Source organism: Panthera pardus, unplaced genomic scaffold (genome assembly GCF_024362965.1).
Source record: "Panthera pardus isolate Hobbes unplaced genomic scaffold, ASM2436296v1 HiC_scaffold_13, whole genome shotgun sequence".
Taxonomy (NCBI): domain Eukaryota; kingdom Metazoa; phylum Chordata; class Mammalia; order Carnivora; family Felidae; genus Panthera; species Panthera pardus.
The window spans coordinates 134,548,604-134,567,621 of NW_026526688.1; the positions used below are offsets into that span (position 1 = coordinate 134,548,604).

At 37.4% G+C, this 19,018-nt stretch overlaps 1 protein-coding gene across 8 annotated transcripts in view; it reads right to left on the reverse strand.

Annotated features, from left to right (window-relative positions):
• ARHGAP24 (Rho GTPase activating protein 24) overlaps window positions 1-19,018 on the reverse strand; it is a 654,421-nt gene that overhangs the window by 167,750 nt on the left and 467,653 nt on the right. The window contains exon 1 of one of the 8 annotated variants that reach the window (XM_019465286.2): window positions 265-533. The exons of 6 other annotated variants lie outside the window; for them this stretch is intronic. The gene's annotated coding sequence lies outside the window, so the exon portion shown is untranslated. Of the gene's footprint in view, window positions 1-219; window positions 534-19,018 lie in introns of those variants that run through there. One more of the 8 variants, XM_019465294.2, reaches the window with a different exon arrangement.

Here is a 19,018-nt window from a genome sequence, read left to right on the forward strand (position 1 = left end):
AATTAATGAAAAAAAATTCCAAGAAAACAGCACTAAACTGATCACATTTCAGTGTAAGAACAGCACTGTGTCCAATCCATTGCCACAATTTGACACTGTGGAGAGCTGAATGGATCGTGACAGAAAACAAGGGTATAAATAAAACCACACGCAGTCTAGGTCCTGGCTTTGTGGTGATCTAAATATCCCCAAATTATCAAACACAATAAACAGCAATACCTGGCAATTTGTCTCCAAATTAATGAGAAAGCACCCAGCTCTCACCTTGCACAAACACACACTTCAGTGGTCAGTGACAAATGCAGGCAGCACTTGCAGGCTGGGAGACCAGAACAGCTGCTCTGTCCTGAGCCGCTTAAAGCACATTGGAGCCCGGCTCCGGTCCTACTCTCCGTTGGTTCGCTGCAGTTTCTCCCATGACTCCATCACCCAGGAATGGAAACCACTGCCCTCTCCCCAGCACTAGTGGGCTCCCCAGCTACTGAGCTCAGGTAAAAACGCTGAGTCCTGCAAGGTCGCCACAAGGTGAACATGGGCAAAAACAGTATAGGGGAAATGGAGGGACTGGCAAGGAAAGACCCTAACCTCCAGACACTTTGCCTTTCAAGAGATTCCAAAGTCCATAAATCAGAGCTGCAACAATAGGCAGAGAATTGGTAAATCTGAAAATCCCCCAGTGGCACTGAGCCAATTTGCTAACCCAGCGGTACTCTTTAAACCATAATCTCTCTCACTCCCTCAATCTCTGTCTCTGTCTCTGTCTCTCCACACACACACACACACACACACACACACACACACAGATTTTAGTGTAGCTATTCTAAATTATCCAGACGTACTTCTCAAGACAAAAAGTTTTTGTATACCCTTTCCAGGTAACAAAGCTTAAAAATTATTTGCTAAAATCAAAATAAAATAACTGTATAGAGCAAACTCATTTCTGGTCCATAAACTAATTCATATTAGTGAAGTCTTGCTTTTTATGCACATACTGGACTTATGCAAACACCCTCCCACACTAAAAAGATGGTAAAGATGTGTATATTCAGAGCTGATTGGCAGAATCAATGAAAATTTCTCGTAAAAATTCCTATCATCTTTTTCAAGATTAGTCTTGACATAGGCACATTTTAATCTGGAGAGGTTTCAAGAAGGAATTTCTTCCTAAAATACAGGTATGTATTTTATGTATGTATGTTCTGTATGTATATGTTATAGACAGATACAAACATGTTTATAAATGTTTCCCTGGAGAATCTCCCTGAGTGTTTATTTCTCATATTTTGGTTTTCCTATTAGAAGTGGAGAAGGAACAATTTTTTAAGCTTGCAGGTACATTTTGAAACAATTATCTTGCCTGTGTATTTTTTCTTATTGGTAAATAATTACTTACTGAAGTTTAGGTTGATTGCGTGAACAGAAAACAGTTCTCCCTTTACCACTTTCCTCTCCCCTCTTTCTCTAACCACCACCATTCACCAGCCATATGAATGTAAGCAACTCCCTGAACCTCCCAGGCATCAGTTTTGTAATCTATAAAATGGGTTTTGTTTTTTTTTACTAGTGTCTGCTTTGTCTGCCTCCTGGGATGGTGTCAGGGTGAAATGGGAGAACAAGCAAAAGCAAATGCTTTGTAAATTGTAGAACACTGGAAAAGCACAGACTTGCTGCATTTTCCTCCCTTCAGTTGCCTGTTAGTACTGGGACGAGTGAATTACTTTCCTGTTCTCAAGAAGGATTCCTTAGGCTTCACAGGAAAGTGTTTGTTTCAAGTGGTCTATAAATAGAGTTTAAGATTTCATTGAACTGCTGTTCTCCTTGGGGCGGGTCTTGATGGCAGTGACCACATGTCCAGAGTCAGTTAATTGTGAGCAACATGAGCACATGAGCTCCGTCTGGTCTTTGAGGCAGAACCAGACCAGCTTGAAACCCTGAGAGAAAATGCTCACGTGATAGCCAGTTTCACAGTTCACCTGGGGTCAGGGTGTAGCTCAGATATTTGAGGGAGGGGTTGCCCAAAGGGATTGAGGAAGGGGAAAGGTTGGGGTGCAATGCCAGATTCACTGCTGAGTTAATTCAGTAACAAACAATTCTGGGCATTCGTGCTGGTGTTCTAACAATTACATATGCATTATTTAGAGACTAGCTGGTTGTAGGGAGGGGGGAACCAAGAAGGGAGACTAGGGGCGCCTAGGTGGCTAGGTTGTTAAGTGTCAGACTTTGACTCTGGTCTTGATCTCACGGTGCTGGGAGCCCCCAGTCAGGGTCCATGCTGACAGCTTAGAGCCTAGAACCTGCTTCAGATTCTGCGTCTCCCTCTCTCTCTCTGCCCCTCCCCCACTCACACTCTGTCTCTCTCTCTCTCTCTCTCTTTCAAAATTAAACAAACATTAAAAAAAAAAAGAAGAAGGGAGACTAATGGGGAACCAGAAAGGAACTAACAATGTGAGCGCCTGTCTCACGAGACACACAGGGCTGGGAGCTTCACAGATATTCTCTGAGTTAATGCTCACAGTAGTCCTACATGGTAGTCATTATTATCCCCATTTCACAGATGAAATGAAACAGCCTGCACATTGTTACTGGTGAGTGGTGGAGCTCGAATTACTGTGGAGGTCAGCATGGCCTAGAGTCCCATATTCGGAGAAAATTGGTTTATTTATAACTTTCTTGGAAATAAAAAGGAAATAAAATTTGGTTTTCAAATAGTGGGGGTAGGGAAGGCAAGAAGGCAAATTTTCAAGGAAACTTCTTGAGGTTATTTATTGGGCAAGTTAACTTTTATAAGGAGTGCAGACATTTTTTAGGAAAACGCATTTTGATTTTTTAAATAATACAGTTGTTGTAGGATACAGGGAAAACATTTTAATATATGCAAACAATTCTTTTTTTTAATAATTTGATCCTGCCTGTCTTCAAATTGATTCTGAGGTCTTCAAGCAGATTCTGAGGTCTTTCTCTAGAGCAGAATAGCTTTCTGTTTTTCAACATCCACTAAACGCATTATTGTATTTTATTTTGTTTAAATTACTGATCCTTAGGAATGCCCACAAGAAAGCAAGGTAATGTCTTACCATTAAATGTAGCAGGAAAGTCATGTTTTCAACTGTAGTTTGGAGTATAGTAGAAGAGTCATAATTTTCAGTCCCCTGGATCTGAGGATATTCATAAAATGTCAGATTCGTTCTACCTATTTTATTTGAAAGCAGAGGCAGGGACCAAACTGCAGCCCTACATGGTATCTGTTTTGGCTGCCCCCCACTTTTTAAGATTTTTAAAATGTTTATTTATTTTTTGAGGGAGAGAGAGAGAGAGAAATAGTGTGCAGGTGGGGGAGGGATAGAGAGAGAGAGGGAGACACAGAATCCGAACCAGGCTCCAGGCTCTGAGCTGTCAGCACAGAGCCTGAAGCGGGGCTCGAATCCACGAACCATGAGATCATGACCTGAGCCCAAGTTGGACGCTTAACCACTGAGCCACCCAGGGGCCCCTTGGCTGTCCCCTTTTTAAGTGGCATTCCCAGCTGAAGTTGTATATGCAAGCCAATTCATATCATATCCTATATTCCTGCCTTTGATCTCTCCCTTTTCTAGATTTTCGAAATCTTTTCTGAGAATGCCAGTGTCTAATTATACCTCTGCTTTTAACATTGCCATCTGCAAAGTGCACCATCCAAAATGCCTTCATAAAACTAGCCTTCTCCTTCTTCCTAAATCTAGTTTTAGAAAGAAAACGATTCGTCTGGCAGTCTTGCAGATAGAATCAGTTTGTCTCAGATATTTTTATTAAAGAGAAAAGTATAACTGGGCCACTAAGTTAGTAATAAGTCAAAATAAATAGTGGAAAAAGGGAATAAATGCAGGTACTTTAATATCAATTTTTCAAGTTAAATTCTGAATGGAAAAAACAAAACCACAGCATCCTACACAACCGATCAACCCACGTAAAAGTAGACCAGGGACCTTCAGTTACTTGCTCATTTCCTTGCTACTTTTGCTTACAATATACATTTTGGCACTCACTACAACCCCCTTGTTCTCATGGAATCATATTTAACTAAAGAGGAAGTGAAATAAAGGAGTGAATCTATTGGGAAGCTGATAATGACAAATACAACATTTGGTAAAGTAAAAAGGCTGCTTTGTCTCATTCCCAAACCCATCTTATTTCTGAATGAAAAAAAAGGATGAACAGCCAGTCAAAATTATTTTTTTTAAAAAAAGAAAGAAAAGAAACTATTGAAGCAAGCTTTCAATTATCTCTCATGTCATAAATAATACAAATGAAAACAGTTTTTGGCACTTTCTTTGAATTATAAATTTGTCGCATTAAGGTATTTTGCTTTTCAAACACCACAGGTAGTGTTTGCCTGAGTGTAATTCCACAGGAGGAAATAAAAGCACATTGCCTCCTCACTTTCTTGATCTAAGAACTTTCATTTCTTTATTTAAATTTTGAAATCCTTGTTTCAGAAGCACATCTTGAAAAGAAACTTGGTTAAAGTTCAAATGTACGAAGAAGAAGGCATTTGGAAACAGGGGTCAACATTAGTAATAGGTGAAGAAAGTAAATAAGATGTTCTGGTTTTTTGTTTGGTTCCTGTTGCCTTGCCTAATAATGACATCTCTCTGGGGTTCCTGGGTGGCTCAGTCAGTTTAGCATCTGACTCTTGATTTCAGCTCAGGTCATGATCTCGCAGTCATGAGATTGAACCCTGTGTTTTGTGTGGAGTCTGCTTAAGATTTTCTCTCCTTCTCCCTCTGCCCCTTTCCCTCCCTCTCTCTCTCTCTGTGTCTGTATCTCTCTCACAAAAAGAAAGAAAGAAAGAAAGAAAGAAAGAAAGAAAGAAAGAAAGAAAGAAAGAAAGAAAATGACATCTTCCTGATGTGTCTAGTGGCAGTGTTTACCTTCATACTCAAGGAGGTCTGGCTTGAAATCCATAGAATCCCTCCTGCTGGAGGGAACTGGGTTCATGGATAAGCAGGATGGAGTTGTTTCCAATTTGCAACCAAAGAGAAAAAGTATTTTTCTAACACATTTTTCCCTTTCACTCCCTTTAATTCGATTCCTTTCCTTAGGCCTTAGAAACAACCCCACATGATAATACCTATTAGCCATGGAGAGTAATTACTGTTAAAACAATAAAGGTCGCTTTGGGAAAAATTTAGAGTAATCTGAAAGGTATAAGTTTTTAGCATTTCAAGCATTTTGTGTGGATGCTTAAAGATATGTATGTGAAGTCTCTTACTCCAAATATAGTTAAAATCATGAAATTGAACACTTCCTAATTTACTATATTTTTAAACATAATTTTTTTATTGAATGGTAATTTTTCCTGGATGCAAAAAGATGTACCTATTAATGCCTTTTCTACTCTAAGATGTGATGAATCACTGCCTTGGTTTTGCTGAAAGCTTTCCTAAATACATTCAAGAAGTTTTTGAAAAAGAAATACTTACAAGAATGCATAAAGAGGGAAAAACCCTGGAAATTATCCCTTTATGAACACAGGGGAAGGAATTCCTGAGTGTTTTTAGTTGCTATCATTTGTTTAGTTATTACATCATTATTTACTACATTCCCATGCCCTGCTTTACCTCCCCATGACTTATTATATTTTATAACTGAAAGTATTTTTTTAACTCTATACATTTTTTTAATTAAAAAAACATTTTTTGAGAGAGAGACAAAGTGTGAGTGGGAGAGGGGCAGAAAGAGAGGGAGACACAGAATCCAAAGCAGAATCCAAACCTGTCAGCTTAGAGCCCAATGCGGGGCTCAAACCCACAGACTACAAGATCATGACCTGAGCTGAAGTTGGACGCTTAACCTACTGAGCCACCCAGGTGCCCATACTGGAAGTCTTTTCATCCCCTTTACCTTTTTTGCTCAGTCCCCCAATTCCCTCCCCTCTGTCAATCACCAGTTTGTTTGTATTCATGAGTCTGTTTCTGCTTGTTTGTCTGTTTTTTAGATTCCACATATAAGTAGAATCACATGGTATTTGTTTTTGTCTGTCTGACTTATTTCACTTAGCATTTACACCCTCTAGATACATCCATGCTATTGCAAATGGCTACATAATATTTTTCCTGGCCATGTAATATTCTTGTGTGCGTGTACGCGTGCATGCGTGTGTGTGTGTGTGTGTGTGTGTGTGTATTAACATCTTCTTTATCCATTCGTTCATCTACTGGTGGACACAGGTTGCCTCCAAATCTTTGCTGTTACAAATAATGTTGCAGTTAACGTAGGAGTGCACCTGTCCTTTTGGATTAGTATTCTCATTTTCTTCAGATAAATATGCAGAAGTAAAATTGCTGGATCATATAGTAGTCCTATTTTTAATTTGGGGGGGAACCTCCATATGCATTTCTGTAGTGGCTATAGTATTTTGCATTCCCACCAACAATGCACAATGTTCCCTTTTCTTCACATCTTTGCCAACATTTGTTATTTCTTGTCTTTTTCTAGCCATTCTGACAGGTGTGAGGTGATATCTCATTATGGTTCTGATTTGTAATTCCCTTATGATTAGTGATGTTGAGCATCTTTCCATGTGTCTATTGGCCATCTGTAGGTCTTCTTTGGAAAAAATCTCTATTCAGGTCCTCTGCCCTTTATTTAATCAGACTGTTTGGTATTTTGGTGTTGAGTTATTTAAGTTCTTTGTATATTTTGGATATTAGCCTCTTATGGATATAACATTTGTAAATATCTCTTCCTATTCAGTACGTTGTTTTTTTCTTTTGTTGATGGTTTCCTTCACTGTGCAGAAGCTTTTTATTTTGATATAGTCTCAATTGTTTATTTTTGCTTTTGCTTCCCTTGCCTGAGGAGACAGATCCAAAAAAATATTACTGAGACTGATGTCCAAGAGTTTACTGTCCATGTTTTCTTTCAGAAGTTTTATGGTTTTCGGTCTTATATTTAGGTCTTTAATCTTTTTTCAGTTTAATTTTGAGTATGGTGTTAAGAAAGTGATCCAGTTTCATTATTTTGCATAGAGATGTCCATTTTCCCCAATACCATTTATTGAAAAGACTATCTTTTCCCCACTGCATATTCTTATTTCCTTTGTTGTAGATTAATTGACCATATAAGCAAGGGTTTATTTCTGGACTGCCTATTTTGTTCCACTGATCTGTTTTTATTTTTGTGCCAGTACCATACTGTTTTGATTACTATAGCTTTGCAGTATATCTTGAAATCTGGAATTGTGATCCCTCCAGCTTTGTTCTTCTTTCTCAAGATATGTCATAGTAGAATAATAAATGAAATTTAGAGCACTATTTAGGAGCTTTTAAATGCTTTATGGTACATTTAATGAGTAAAGTATATTAGAAAACAGTGTATATAATGTTATCTGAATTTTATATTATATATTTAATAATACAGAAAAACCTGAAGTTTTAATCTCTAGATACTGAGATTATAGTAAGTTTATTTTCTTCCCGATCTTTTTCCATTTTATAGTGTCTTACAAGGGCCATTACTACCATGTAGAAGAAGGCAAGGAAGGAAGGAAGGAAGGAAGGAAGGAAGGAAGGAAGGAAGGAAAGACAAGAAAAGAAAAAATCAGCATGTTTGGGCATATTTCTTGATAAAGCAAATTCACCATGTTTACAATCTCTGTACTTGGAAAAATTCAGTCTCCAGAGCTTTTATCACCATAACTCTCACTATTTGCATTAAAAATATTCATGAGCACACATAAAAAAATTCTAGATGCTCTACTATTATAACGTATGGAAAATGTAGAATAGTCTCACTCATTTTTAAAATATTAAAAAAGGAGATAGAGGAAATGGCAGGTATGTGTATAACCTCAAATATAGAGAACGGATATGGTGCAAATATAAACAGCCTGATATACATTCATGACAATATCATAATAATTTGGGGATGAGTGCTTATTTCAAGAAGCAGAATGATAAGCTAAAATCTTTATGTGACCAGGAAAATCTATTGTCTTCTAAAATATGATCTTGATTTAGCACATAATTTAGGGAGATCTCTTCCGTAATGTCAATATAAATTTCTTTAAGGTGAGCAGGGTACCAGGGGGTGAGATTGAATTGCTGATGATAGGCCTTACTTGCACTTTTGTTTGTGTTTCATATATCTTTCTGACGTAGGAACCAGTTGGTGGAGAACTCAGGCTTAAAGAAAATAAACAAACATCATCCTGTTCATTAAATGGCAGACTTGGGTCCTTGGTGTAGATAGAAGGCTTGACGCCTGTCAAGAATATTTGAACACAGCCTAAGATTCATTCACTTGCTACTGCTTTATCTGTTTGCTTGCTAAAATAACACTTGAGCACCTGGAGAAATAGCAAGACCAAATCCACATAAATCGAGCATTTTACTTTTCAATAGTTAAGTCATAGCCATATATTTTTGGTTTTAAATTTTGGTGGTGAACTCTGCCACTTACCAACTGAGCAATCCTGGGCAAATCACTTCCCTCCCTAGGTCTCAATTTCCTTACCTGTCAAATGAGATCCCACCCAGATAGTGGATGTTGAAATGGCACGTAAACTGAGAATCTAAGGAATTGTCATTATATAATCTGCTCTAAATTTTGCAACTTTGGTGTTATATTGATTATCACTGATTTTAAAATGAGCTCCGTAGCTTTTCCTGCTAGGAAGTATAAATAATAGCATAATATAAAGACATATTACCATCAATTCATTCCAATATTTATTCATAAAGCACAGTATAAAGGAAGGACATCAAAAAACTGAATTCATAAGCCCTCAAGACAGCCTCCTTAGCTGCACAACTTTTCAAACTGGCTCAAGAGTGGTTCTCAAAATATTTCTTCTGATAACTACTTTCTTCCACAAGTCCCATGGCATTCCCCATTAAAACAACAACAAAAAAGAATCTGTATAATGGCAAACAATCTGTTATGAAGAGGGCTATTGCAACATCTTGAGAGACAGGGCAAGACCAGGAATGAACAAATGGGCACAAGCAATAGTGGAGGTAATAAACATCTCTACCCACAACAGGGATCAATAAATGTTGTTAACTGGCTGTAGAGAAGAAAAAACAAATGATGTCACTGAGGAGAAAGAAGAATAGGAAAGGAAGCTAAAGTGGAGGCCTATTTCTTCCTAATGAAAAGATGTACAAAACAAAGTTTATACTTCCTCAAGAAAGTTTTGAATGTTATGGTTTCAATTATATTAGAAGCAGGGTGGGGTGTATTTAAAGGGATCTGTTGACATCTAATTGAGATTCTTTTGATGATAAAAACAATCACCCCCTGTTGTGATCCTGAATGTTAGAAAAATGAAATTTTAGAGTGGAACCAACTTAGAAGTGGCATGAATATAAGAGGCAATGGAGATGGTAGATAATAGGGTGCACTCCTTGAATACCAAGTCTCTCTGGGCTGGGAAGTTCATTGCCTTTGACCAAGACTATCTCCATCCATATTCAGTAGTTGCTGAATCTCAAGTTCTGGGATAAACTCACCCCTAGGATGAGGAATAATGGGAAAACATCTGCTAACGGGAAGAAAAGCTTTAAGATTTGCATCACTTAAAGATTTTTATTAAGAATATTTTATATAATTGCAACTCAGCATCTTGGGACAAAGCCTTTTGACCCACACTAGTTACATGTCTAGGGATCATTGCAGATGCTGCCATTTTTAATAGCCAATAAACTTCTCAAGAAAGACATAAAAATCATAGGATCTCAGCATTAGAAAAGATGCCAGTGGCCATGTAGTTCAAATCTTTATCTTATTACTAAGTTAAAGATATTCATTGAACAATATTTTTCCTGTTCACTAGAGCAGAGGGTTAATGTAGGAAGCCAAGTGTTCCAAACCTTTCATGAATATGGAAATACTGAGACAGTATTGATTAAGAGATCTTCATACTCTCTTTTCTGTGTCAATGATTTTATTAACATTTAATTTCTTGTGGCAATACCTCAAATTTCCAGTAAACATTTGCTATAATAATTCTATAGCTCTATAACTAAAAGAAAAATGACAGTCTAGAAACATTTTTTTTGTTTGATTGGGGTGAGAGAATGAAATGTTGGTGGTTAGCCAGCTTGTGGTCAAACAATTTAATACTTTTATTAGGACCATTTATAGCATTACGAAAGTAGAGCACCACTAGAATATGAGGCAACAGAAGTTTGAGGATGAAAGATGCTCTCTATAATACCATTGGAAAATTAATTTGTGCAAAGAAGTCCAGAAAAGGAAGAAACTGAGGCATAAAAGAGCAAAGTGACTTGACAGATCACTCAGCCCTGTTAAGTGGAGGAACTATAAGCAGAAATTCAGGTTACTGCCTCCAGAGTCCATGCTGCTGAGGCCTGTGCTGTGCCGCATTATGAAATATAGTGCATGTGCCTGTACCTTGCTTTAATTATGATCAAGAACAAAGTGGATAGCACCACAGTCTTACAGAGCTCCAGTGTTACCCAAGATATTATCCCTATTATTTCATCTGTGAAAAAATTGAATCAAATAAAGGGTAAGGACATTTCTCAAAGTCACAGAGCTATTTGGTGCTGAAAATTAAAGATGAAGAAGATACTGTCTAACAAAGTTGGTAATTCACTTATATCAAAAGCAAAGCTGAAATTTTTAAAAAGAAACTCTCAGTAATAATGTCTACCATTTATTAAGCATTAGTTATATTCCAAGGATTTTACATACATTTTTATTATCTTCCCAACAGCCCTGAGAGATAGATTCATTTTATCTCATTTCATAATCCTCATGTTACAGATGAGGAAAATTGAGTCTCAAAAATTTAAGTAGCTTGCCCCAAATTACATACCTAGCAGGTGATGAATCAGGATTCAACTCCAAAGACCATGTACTTTCAAAATACCTTTGGGGGACCCACGGGGATATTTCAATGCTGGGAGTTGAATACAGAGAAATGAGAGAAAGAGAAATCTCATTGCTAGACATACATGTTCCCTGCCCTTCGCAGTCTATCTTTGGCATTTCCCCTCCCCCCTACCCAGAACTAACCCACTTGTACCACTTATCACTCCTCAGGTTTGAAAAGTCCCATTCTTGCCATTCTACCAACAGCTTCCTTTATCTTCTAAGACTGCCTCTCCAGGATGTTCTGTAAGCCAGAAACTTTACACAACAATAAAGGGTGTTAGAACTGAGCACTGGAGGTCCACAGTAGATTCTGTACTTGAAAAAAGGGAAGGGGTTCTTTAGCAGAGAATGGTAAATAAACTTCTACATGTACAAATATATTCAGTTGCATTGTCACTTTTTATAAGTGACTAAGCATTAAATAAAATAAAGCATTTCTCTGTCTTACCTAAAATACTTATTTAATGAATCACACGAATAATGCATTTATTGTCTATGTAGTGAACACCCTGATATATGAATCTCAATATAACTAGCTAGATATGATTGTTTCTTTTCCTAATTTTATATAATACCTTCTTTCTCACCTTTATTCAAATGGAAGGGCTCGTTTTGTATTTGAATTTAAACTCCTTTCAATATGTAATACAGAAATCCATAAAATGTTAATAATGTTGATAATGGGGAGGAGGGAGAAAGATGATGGTGGAGTAGGAGGACCCTAGAATCACCTTGTTCCATTAATACAACTGGATAACTACCAAATCATCCTACATGCCCCAGACATCAACCTGAAGACTGGCAGAACAAACTTCACAACTTAAGGTAGAAAAGAGGTCACACTGAAGAAGGTAGGAAGTGTGGAGATAAGGCTTGAGAGAGAAATGGATCATGGCCACTGCAGTGGAGAGCGAACTTGAAAAGGGTGAGGGACACACTGGCACACAGGGGAGTGCATGGGTAAAAGGAAGCCCCACTGCAATTGACTTAGAAAGCGAGAGAACCCAAATTTCATGAGTTCTTGAATCAGCAGGGCTTAAAGCCTGGAGTTTTAAAGGGCTTGGCTGGGATAGAGTCCATAGGCATTGGGGCTGCTTTTGGTGAGAAGGCAGGGCAAACAGCATGCAGACATACAGCATGGAAACAATGATCTGAAGAGTGCCTGGGTTACACAGTGGGGAGGTTAGTTGTTCATCTTGGAATTTGTCACAGAGAGGCAGCATTCATGTAGAGACCCCTCCAGGAACAAAGGAACTGGCAGGCACCATTCACCTCCCTTGCCTCTTATCATAAACACAGAGCCATCTGCAGGAACCAGATGTTTAGGAAGCAACCTAAGTTGCTTACACAAGACCCGTCACCACACCCTGTGCTCCAGTGGAACCGCTCTTCCCAGTCAAGCTTGCCTCAGTCCCAGCATGTCGAACTCCCTCCTTCAGAAGATCAGCCCAAACCCCTGCCAGCACTGTGTCTCCTGATGAGGGTGTTTTGCAAGGCTTCATTTCTGGTGCAAGCGACAACAGGGTTCATTTCACAAGAAGACAAGAGCACACACCCAGTTAAAATGCACCGCATTCAGGCCAGGGACCAAACACTGCCCGCAACAGGCAAAAAGAGCCTCTGCAAATGACTGGCCTGAAGAATGAAGCAGCCAGGACACAACACCAGAGCACACACAGCACACATTGGACACATTCCTTGAAGCACCAGGCCCTGGGGAACAGGGAACACTACACTGCAGGGCACTGTAGGACCTCTTCTTCATAAAGCCATTACCCTCAAGAACAGGAAATGTAGCTGACTTTCCTAACACAGAAAAAGAGGCAAAAAGACTTAGACAAAATGAGAAGACAGAGGATTTTATCCCAAATAAAGGAAAAGGCCAAGGCCTTTTGAAACAGATATAAGTAACATGCTTGATAGAGAATTTAAAGCAATGATCATAAGGATGCTCACTGGACTTGAGAAAAAAAATGGAGGATATCAGTAAGACCATTAACACAGAGATAAGGAATGAAAAAGCAGGATAAAGGGCTCGATAAACGAAATGAGAAACATATTTGATGGAATGAACAGCAGCCTGGAAGAAGCAGAGGAATGAATTAATGACCTAGGAGACAGAGTAATGGGAAGTAATCAAGCTGAACAAAAGAGAGAAAGAAGAACTACACAAAACAAGAATAGACTTAGGCAACTCAGGGACTCCATCAAATGTAATAACATTTGCACTATAGGAACCCCAGAAGAAGAGAGAAAGGGGGCAGAGAATTTATTTGGAGACATAACGGCTGAAAACTTCCCTAATCTGGGGGAGTAAACAGATATCCAGATCTATGGAGCCCAGAGAACCCCCAATATAATCAACAAAAACAGATCCACACCAAGACATATTGTAATTAAAATGGCAAAATACAATGGTAAAGAAAAAATATTAAAAACAGCAAGACAGAAGAAGACAGTTGTATACAAAGGATACCCCATAAAGCTACCAGAGGATTTTTCAGCAGAAGCTTTCTAAGCCAAAAAGGAGTGGCATGATATATTCAAAGTGATGAATGGGAAAAACCACAAAAACAACCACAAAACAAGTAACAACATGGCAATAAATTCATATCTATCAATAATTACTTTGAATGTAAATGGACTAAATGCTCCAATCAAAAAATATAGGGCAATAGAGTGAATAAGAAAACAAGACCCATCTATATGGGTCTTATATCCCTATAAGGGATCTTATATCCCTATAAGAGATCTTATATCCCTATAAGAGATTCATTTCAGACTTAAAGATATCTGAAGATTGAATGTGAAGGGCATGGAGAAACATTTATCATGCACATGGATGTCATAGAAAGCCAGAGTAGCGATACTTAGATTGATCAAAATAGACTTTAAAACAAAGACTATGATAAGAGATAAAGAAGGGACACCATATAATAATAAAGGGGACAATCCAACAAGAAGATACAACAATTGTATATATTTATGCACCCAACACAGAGCACCCAAATACATAAAAAAGTTAATAACAAACAAAGTTGGGGCACATGGGTGGCTCAGTCGGTTAAGCATCGGACTCTTGATTTTGTCTCAGGTCATGATTTCAAGGTTCGTGACTCTGAGCCCTGCACTGGGCTCCATGCTGTGATTCTCTCTCTCCCTCTCTCTCTGCCCCTCCCCTGCTCATGCACACTGTCTCTCAAAATAAATAAATAAACTTAAAAAAAATAACAAGCACAAAGAAACTAATCAATAATATTACAATAATAGTAAGGGACTTTAAACACCCCATTTACATCAATTGACAGATCATCTAAACAGAAAATCAACAAGGAAACAATAGCTTTGAATGTCACACTAGGTAAGATGGATTTAACAGATATATTCAGAACATTCCATCCTAAAACAGCAGAATACACATTCTTTTCAAATGCACATGCAACATTCTCCAGAAATGATCATATATTAGGTCACAAAATAAACTTCAACAAATTGAAAAAGATCAAAATCATACCATGCATTTTTTTAACCATAATGCTATAAAATTAGAAGTGAGCAAGAAAAAATCTAGAAAGATCACAAATACTTGGAGGTTAAATAACATGTTACTAAACAATGAATGAGTCAACCAGGATATCAAAGAAGAAATTAAAAACTAAATAGAAACAAATGGAAATGAAAAAAAAATGGTCCCAAGCCTCTAGGATACAGCAAAAGTGATTCTAAGATATGTCCTTGGAGACAAGGGAAACAAAAGCAAAAATGAACTATTGGGATATCATCAAGATAAAAATCTCCTGCACAGCTAAGGAAACAATCAACAAAACCAAAAGGCAATCTATAGAATGGGAGAAAGTATTTGCAAATGACATATCCAATAAAGGGTTAGTATCCAAGATACATAAAGAAGTTATAAAACTCAACACCCAAAAACAAATAATCCAACTAAAAAATGGGCAGAAGAAATGAGCAGACATTTTGCCAAAGAAGACATACAAAGAGTCTGCAGACACATAAAATGACACTCATCATCATTATCATCAGGGAAATTCAAATCAAAACTATAATGAGATATTACCTCACACCTCTCAGAATGGCTAAAATCAACAACACAAGAAACAACAAGTATTGATGAGGATGGGGAGAAAAAGGAACCTTCTTGCACTGTTGGTGGGAATGCAATCTGGTATAGCTACCATGGAAAACACTATGGAGGTTCTTCAAAAAGTTAAAAAAAGAACTGCCCTACAATCCAGCAATTGTACTGCTGAGTACTTACCCAAAGAATACCAAAACACTAATTCAAACGGATACATGCACCCCAATGTTTATAGCAGCATTATTTACAATAGCCAAGATACAGAAACAGCCAAGTATCCATTGATTGATACATGGGTAAAGAAGATGTGATAGATGATATAGATATAGATATAGATGATATATATATATAGATGATTACATATATAGATGATTACATATAGATATAAATATAGATATAGATATAGATAGATGTAGATAGATATAGATACAGATATAGATACAGATAGATATAGACACACACAATGGAATATTATTCAGCCATAAAAAGAATGAAAGCTTGCCATTTGCAATGACATGGATAAAGCTAGAGAGTATAATGCTAAGTGAAGTAAGTCAGAGAAAGACAAATATTATATGATTTCACTCATATATTGAATTTAATAAACCAAATGAACGAGCAAAGGGGCAAAAAGAGAGAAAGACAAACCAAGAAACAGACTCTTATCCATAGAGAACAAACTGATGGTTTCCAGAAGGGAGGTGCATGGGGCGATGGGTAAAATAGGGGTTGGGGATTAAGGAGTACACTTATTGTGATGAGCATTGGGTGATTAAAATAATAAAAAAAAAGATGTTAACAATGGTGGCTAGATATATGTCAATAAATGTTTATAGTGATGACTGAAAAATCTGTCTTTGATCCTGTTTGTCACTGTATTAATAAAATGCCCTTCTGTCCTAGACTTGTTAACCATAGGGCTGGCCTTTCCCCAAAACTTTAAGAGTGTTGTTGGTAAAGATTTTCTACCCAAGGCTTATGATAGCTACTAACCTTAAATCTGATGAAGGGTTGGAGAGATTATATGAATGATTCTACAGTGACCCTTTCCATGACTTCCAAGAAGGCATAATCTCCAGTTCCTATGTAAAAAAAGCTTGTTTTCTGTTCACAGATTAATCTTTAAAATCATCTAACTTCTCTCATCAAAGAAAGCCTTATTTATTTATTTATTTATTTATTTATTTATTTATTTATTTATTTTATTTATTTTATTTTTTATTTTTTTTGCTTTACTCAATTGCTATTCCTTTCGGTCTTTTTCTTTTATAATTAAAGCAGATAATTACTAACATATGGACATTTAGATTACAGAATAGCAATGAAAAGTAAAATTCAGAATCTCAAAACAAGACTAAGAAAGAGCTGCCTCACCAGGGCCAACTTTCTTTAATTCTAGATTCATAGTTCACACGGTTAGGATAATTTATCTTGATCTTCCTTCTCTCTGAAAACATTTAGGAACAAAATATTATAAATGGGCAGAGGGGAACCAGAGGGGAGGAAATACTTTAGAATATCTAGAAATGTAGCTTTCAGACTACCTCTCCCTGGGATAGACTAAGAAACGCTGGCAACTAGCAGCATAATTCCTTTTTACCTGAGCAACTGAAGAAGCATCCAAGGAAATAAGATGTCAGTGACTGAGGGATTCACACTGAAAGAAGAAAGGGTAATGTGGTAGGGTGGTTGAAAGGAAGCTAACTAAGAAAACAGTGCTGATCAGAGAGGTAGTCACTGCCTGCCAGGACACCGAACTTGAATGCTAAGGTCTGAAAATGCCGATTCATCAACTCTAGGACTTATTTAACATTGAGGATCTTGCTTTATATCGATGCCTGCTACTTAATATTTTCAAAAGTATCACACTGAAGTAAGAAGCACATTTTTGGAATGGGGGCAAATACAAGAAAGATGGGACATCCAGTCTCTTTCATGACAAGAAGAAACAACTCTGTAAAACTGTTAACAAGTAAATAAAAATAGGTGTTAGAGTTAGTTAGTTAGTTAGTTAGTTAGTAAGGAAAAACTCTTTGGCTCCCAAAGAGAGAGATCAAATTTGTGTTTATGAAGGCTCATGGAAAGGAAAATTGTTTGGGGGAGGGGGTGGGCAGTGATGAGAGACAGAGACAAAGAAAAATGCATAGTAGATGAGAGACCAAAGTTGCCACCCTTAAGGTCAGAAAAGTTACTGAAATATTGGGGCTTAAATGTCCCAGGGAGAGAATAAAAACTGGAGGAGAATAGTGACATGACACAGCTCTTGGCCGGTCCCTAGACCTCTGGGCTTCAAGGCTGGACAAAGACCCAAAGCCCCAGTGATCTTGGCATGGAAGCAGCAGAATCATCCATCATCAGGACACTATGTGGTTTGGTCATTGATCATTTCAGCGTGGTATGAGTTAAAGACCTGAGTCCTGTCCATGAAATTTTAACACAGCCCCATGTTTGGGAGTGGGAAAGATGATATGAGGAGGAACAATAATGGCTAAGACTGAATTTTTATTTCTTCAATATCCTGGTGACTTGAATTTCAGTTTGATTTAAGATAATTAGAAAAACAATGGAACTGATTGGCACTGAGTCAGTAAGAAGGTTAACATTACACTGTTAACAAATATTTTAAAGTTTTGCAAAATATACAAGGCTCTCTAACTTGAAGACAGTAATATTAGTTGGAGATATTTTTCTGACAACGAAGGGCCTTTGATTTGGTTAAAAAGGTAAATATAGTTGTTCTAGAACTGTAGAAGATAGGTCTTCTGTTAGGTTTTTCTCTACCACCTGAAAAAATGTAGGTCTTTATCCAGATTGATGTAAAATGATTAGTATTGGGAAAAAGCCATATGTAGCAAAACTGCCTATTTTGAGAGAGCCACTAGCTTTCTCTTAATTACCTAATTCTAGAAATATATTGTATTCCATTTTACAGATGAAAAATTAGAACTAGAGATTATCCAAATGAATTTATGAAAATAATAATAGTTTAATGAGAGACCTGGTGAAAAATCTTTATTTCTTCACTCTCATTTCTGTACTTGTCTTATCAGATATAAAGGGACCATGTAGCAACCTTCCCCTGAATTCCTAACCTAACCCCAATTAGGAAAACAAGTCACTTCCATAGAGAACAATTATTACACAATTGAGTATGTCATTTACTTCAGGCATGTTAGGACTGTTCCCTAAAGCCTTCTCTCAAATGCACTGAGAAGTAGAATGTATAATTTAGGCCATGTAATTCGTGATTGTCAAACACTGCTGCCAAATACAAAATGGTTTCAATAATGGCCCTGCTCTACAAACTAAGCCGCAGTGAACTTTAACTTCATTGGCAGAGAACATCGTTTCCCTGTTAAGAAGCAGGTGACGGAATCTCCCAAACATACATTCTCTGAGAATCAACCTCAAGCTCTACCCCCTGTTCCTCACGTTGGATCAGTGGAAACCTACTGAAGACTTACAACCCATTTAATTTATCACTCCTTCCGGTCAGTAGTGAAATATATTCAGTTGGAAACCATTAGACTAAACCAAGTTGGAACACGTTTAATTTTGAAATCCAAACATCATGTTTGCTGAGGAATCTTAAAGTCTGGACAAATGAAGCAGTTAAATGAGGTAAGCTTTTGGAATAAAATGGATATAATGCTGCCTATATAAGAGACAATAAGAGTTCGTCTGAGGAAGAGGTATTTAATCTGGGAGCCGTGGATATAGCATGAATGGCCTTCAGAGAGCCTAGGAAGCCCTCCCTGAAATCATATCCAAAATTCCTTGATTATGTGCACAAGTGAATTTTTCTGAGAGATTATTCTGACTGTGCATTAAATTTCCCAAAAAGTGTGTTAAGAACAACCCTCAAGGGTTTGGACGCTGCTAGGTTCTGGCTGACCTCTTTCTTGAAGCTCAAAGTTGATCAACATGACTCTTTGTGGAGCAAGCAAAATTAATGAGTGCTAATGGAGCATTAACACAAGGCCAAAAGAAAAATCTGAAGCTCAGAAAATTTACATTTTAATGTGCTGGCACACCTGA